Here is a 5391-nt window from a genome sequence, read left to right as displayed (position 1 = left end):
TGCACATATGAAAAAATGAATAATAAAAAATAAAATGAGATGAATAAATAGGTCCCTTTCAGAACATTGAGTAGTATGTTGCAATTCCTCTGGAGAACTGGAAACTCCTGACAGTTGCAGAATCAGCTGTCCCTGCCAAGGAAAACAACTGTCACCAATTGCTTATCAAAAACCAGTCATGGGAGGCTGCCTTAGGCAAGCAAGGCAGGGAGCGCCAGGAGCAGAGAGAGGCCTAGGGAGCAAAGGGCGCCCTGAGCGAGGGAGGTAGGGAAGCCCGGCAACACTGCCCTCTCTTCCTACCTGCTCCCTGCCTTCCTCCCTTGGCCGTCCTTCCACATGGACAGCGCCTGCTCACTGGCCTGGAGGCCAGGAGCCCAGGCCTCCACCGCAGAGCTCTCAGCCATAGCCTCGGGTGACACCCTCTACAACACCAGGAAAGGCTGGGAGACGCCTGCCCAGATTATAGAACTGCAGAGACCATCCGGGAGGATAGGAGACCATCGAGACCAAGGTTGTGGGCGAGGAAGATGACGATCACGACAAGGACGGTGATGGTGACCACTACGGTGGGGTGGGGGTGGGGGTCAGCGGGGCTCCAAGGGCATGATGGCCACCATCACCACCACCACCACCACCACCACCACCACCACCACCTGCCCATGATCACACTGCAGACACTTGTCACCCACGACACAACCCACGTGCACCACCAGCAGGAGATGATTGCTGTGCAGACTCACTAGGAGGTGGTGTGCGGTGACGACTCGGAGGGGCTTTGTGCCAAGGACCTATTCCTGTACCAGATCCTCATCCCAGGCAGCCTGGCGGCAACGACAACTACTTCAAGCAGACGTGGTTAACATGGCAGCAGCCGGCAAGAGCAGGTTCTGGAGGCGGGTCTTTTTAGGGTGGTGGTCGCGTCAAGAAGGGCAGCTGCAAGAAGGGTGGCAAGAAGAGTTACCAGGGCTGCGGGTCCAGCTTGGTAGGTGTTGGCCAGCGCTGCCACCAGGGCAACAAGAAGTGAGAGCAGAAGTAGATGCAAATCAAGGTCTTGGAGGGTAAGTTCTGGGTCACCGTGTGGCCTTCAAACCAAAAAAAAAATATGGACCACGAAACAGTGGTGGAAGAAAAGATCATTGCAGACAACTAGCCTCCTGATTTTTCAGAGTATATAACAGGCAAGAAACTCCCTCCTGTGGGAATATCTGGCATTGACCTTTCACATCCTAAGCTACTACTACAATTTGCTAGAATGAAGCCAAGGATAATTAAAGAAGATGATGTTCCAAGAAAAAATAGCTTGCTCTCATAAAGGCTGCACAAATATGTTCAGCTGTGAGAAAACATCTACACACCCACAACCCCAGAATCCACATCTGTACAGAATGCAGCAAGGCTTTCACTGAGAGCTCAAAGCTAAAACCTACTGGAGAGAAGCACATTGGAAGGTTACAGGAAACAATTTTCACTGGACTTCAATTTGCACAGGTGAAAATCCATACTGGGGACAAATCTTGTATGAGTCCCTTCCATGGTTGTAATAAGAAGTTTTTTCAGTCAACTAACATGAAATCTCACATCTTAACACATGCTAAAGTCCAAAACAACCAGTGAAAAGGAAGAGAGAAGACCCTTCTCAACCACAGGACGCATCTTCAGGAGTGTGATTGGGAATACGTATGACTCTCCTTTGTACATTATTTCTAGGAAGAATTTTAAAAATGAATCCTACACACCTAAGGGACATGTTTTGATAAAGTAATAAAATTTTTTTTAAAACTTCATTAAGATGACATTGCTAAAATGCTCCATCCTGCTCTTTAATCTCTTTAAAAACACAGTTTTTGTAAAGTGTGGTCCTCACATAAGGACAATTCATGAACTTTGCAACAAAAGACAATTCTTTATACAACAGTGCTAAAAATGAGAATTCTTTTCACATTCTTAAAAACATGAAGCTCACCTGTTGCTCACAATTTTTTAATTTTGTATTTCCAGGTGTGCATATTGTACATGTTTGGGGGATAAGCTTAGTAATGGTATGTGTGGTTTTTCTGGAAACTAACAACTTTGCTTGCAGTAGATTTTCTTTAAAAGAATGGGTTATTACATGCATACATCAAAAGTATTTTCCTGTCCAAAAAAGTTATATTGGTTTTGTTTGCTATCTTAATTTTGGTTTCATTCTTTAATGTTAACACAATTTGTATAATTGTATCATATAGCTGTATTGAATCATGTAGTATCATACATGAGATATGATTTAAGTGTTAATCTGTTTAAACCCATTTTAGTCACTTTTTCCACAAAAAATACTACCAGATGCTGATGGTATGTAATTTCTCCACCTGTTCAGTTACAGAAAGCAGTGCTCAGTTGTAGAACGCATTGTACCTTTTAATACCTGAAAGGGCAACAATAAAACCGCAGTCCTAAAGGAAAAAAGAAAGAAATCAAGCCTGGGCTACTGAAGTGGCTCAATTGGTAGAGAGCCTGCGTAGCAAGCATGATACCCTGAGTTCAAACCCCGATACTACCAAAAAAAAAAAAGTCCAGCATGGTATGAACTGGCACAAAGATGTACCTTTGTCACTTGTTTGATTTAAATATAAAAAAATTAAGAGTTGCCTCATAAAGGGGTACCTAAACAGTGTTACTATTCAAAGAGTTCTTGCAAGCCCTCACGGTAGATAAAGTGAATATAAAGCCTGGGCACTGCTCCCACCGCCCTAATTTTCCAGCATGGGAACACCACCTGTGTCCTGGCTAAGTCCTGGACACTGGGTGCTCTGTGCAGCAAGTTACAGTAACCTCACCATTCCTCCCTCCCATCCAAACATAGATGCTTGCTTCAGTCTGCAAGTGACCTCGTGCAGGACCACTTTCTGTGACTGTTGTGTGAAAAATAACATTTTCTGCACAATTTAGAGCTTTGGAGCATGGTTCCCGCTTACTCTGTGATCCGTCACACACAAGTAAAGCTAGAGGATAGATTATAAGAGCGTCTGTACGATGTACTCAGCCTGCACCCCTCCTTGGACTACCAAATCACACTGAAAGCATAACTGAATATTTATTTGAGAATTATGGAAACATTTTTATGCTTTTAGAAGGAAAAAAGTTAAATTAAAAACCATTTTTAAATCTTTTCAAAATGAAAGTTGGACTTTAAAAGTTTCAAGGTTTGCCCAAACTAGAACCAAAAGGGCTTTATTCTATTCAGTTTAGCAATCATTTACTGAGCACTCTCTGTGCACAGGGTTGTTCATGCCATACAACCTCCAGAAAGACTGGTCACTGCTCCAGAAGATATTAGGGGTCCATACAGTCAGGAGAAGGGATGAGAGAGACTGTGAAATACAGGCCAGGGCTTTGAGAGACACTGGAGGGTACATCTCCATCTTGGGAGAAGCATGTATTTCACATGGTTTTGTGTCTTCATGTACATTAGAAGGAGCACACTGGATTCTAGAAAGTGTGTTAGAGCATCCTGTTTTGGGAAAACTAATGAAAACATGCATATCTCCCTCCTTGGCTTTGCCCATGTGTATCATTGGTTTTTTTCCAAGTTTCTCCTCCTATCTCTTCATGAGCTTGTGACTCCTCATGAGTTGCATAGGATGCTGGCTCTAAATAGACTCCTGGGAAAGAGCTGAAAAAGCCTGCATCATGCCAGGGCATGAGAGGCAGTGAGAGAAGGGAACAGTGGGGTGAAGGACACCAAGAGAGAAGGGAAATTGAGGGAGAAAAGCACCTGCAACTCAGCTAGTTTGGTACAGCCTATAGGCCCAAACCTTGATAATGACCAGCAACTCAGTGGCAATGCTACTTTGAGGATTATCTACTTGATCCTCTCCACCCCAATGCTGTCCTCTAGACAGGAAAGCTGCTTGCTTCCCTGATGACACTTGTAGTGGGGGAAATCTGTTCATTCATCACCCTATTAAGTTGTGTGTGCGTAATTTACAACTTCCTTCTTGTCTTCAGCCTCTGCCTCAGAGTAGTTTTCAGAAAATATTTTCCTGTTTTTTTAAATTAAGAAAACACAGAAAAAAACCCAAATTAAAGAAAAACACACACCTTCTCTGATAGCCACTGCTTTAAAAAATTATGTGAAGACATGAAAGTTCCCCTTTCATATCCTTTCTGTTTCCTTTCCTAAAAGATATGTCAATGTGTTTAGTAAATGTTGGTTGAGTTGATTGATAAATGAGTGAATACATCATGCAGTAGAGAAATTAAGGAGAGGAGTAATTGAAGTTAGGCCAACCACCAAAAGGCACCTACTGAACCCAGTAATGTGGCCAAGAACATTGGGTGTCAGCATTGCCCAACAGCCCTGACTTAACTGCCTTTTAAAGTCCTTTTCATAAGTGAGATGAATTCCCATGTGAGTCTTGGTTGGGGGCTTTTTGAAAGTATGGCACTTCCTGTGTGACAGAGGTAGGGATAGAAATATTGTTTTCTGTTAGAAACATCTCAGGTTGGAAGCTTCCACTTCCTGCTGCAGAGGCCCAAGCTTCTGTCTTAGGTGAGGCACAAATTCCACCCTATTGTATTCAGGACTCACCATCCACTAACCATAGCCATACTGCTACTGTGTAAGCTTCATGAGTGCAGGAATTAGGATGGTTCTCAGTAAGACTTAGTATGTGGTCTTAGTATACAATGTCCAGAGCAATTTTCCACCAAAACATGGGGGGACAAGTTGTTTGGTAGCTATTTATTGATAATGACTTAGCAAATTGTCTCTGCCTCACTTGCCCAACATTTTCTTTTAAGGTGCAGTAAGCAGAACTTGTATTCAAGTTATTCAAGCTATTGTTACTTTAACATTGCCACAAACTTGGAGGCCTAAAAGCAATGCAAATTTATTATTGTATAGTTCCTGACACTTGTAGTCCTAAACCAAGGTGTTGGCAGGGCTGGATTCCTTCTGGAAGCTCCAGGGGGAGAATTCATCTTTTCCTTTGCCATTTGCATTTCTTGGCTCATGACCCCATTCTATCTCCCAACCTCTGTTCCCAGCATCGCATTTCCTTCTCTGACTCTGACCTTCTGCCACCTCTGTGTTTATATTGGGTTCACCCATCTAAACCAGGATAATCTCTCATCTCAAGACTTTTTGCTTAATCACTTCTGCAGTTGTTTTTGCCACAGTTCTTGGGTTAGGATATAGACCACTTTGGGGGTCCATTATTCTATCTACTGCATGAACCATTGAGGCACAGACAGACGATCTGTTGCACCTGCTCATCCAGAATCTCCTTCTACAGAGCAGTTTTTTACCTCATTTGCTTTTCTCTTTGATCTTAGTTCCACCTTATCTGTCAGCTGAGGGAACTCATTCAACAGGTATGTTATCAGCCATGATGACTTGGGGGATACAGA

At 43.2% G+C, this 5391-nt stretch overlaps 1 pseudogene; it reads left to right on the top strand.

The window, feature by feature from the left end:
• The first annotated feature begins 257 nt into the window (after nucleotides 1–257).
• On the top strand, nucleotides 258–2767 carry LOC109674675 (transcription factor YY2-like; annotated as a pseudogene).
• Nucleotides 2768–5391: the final 2624 nt, after the last annotated feature.

Source organism: Castor canadensis, chromosome 16, assembly GCF_047511655.1.
Source record: "Castor canadensis chromosome 16, mCasCan1.hap1v2, whole genome shotgun sequence".
Taxonomy (NCBI): domain Eukaryota; kingdom Metazoa; phylum Chordata; class Mammalia; order Rodentia; family Castoridae; genus Castor; species Castor canadensis.
The sequence above is the reverse complement of the archived record's forward strand: the minus strand, read 5'-3'. Positions and strand labels throughout refer to the sequence as shown.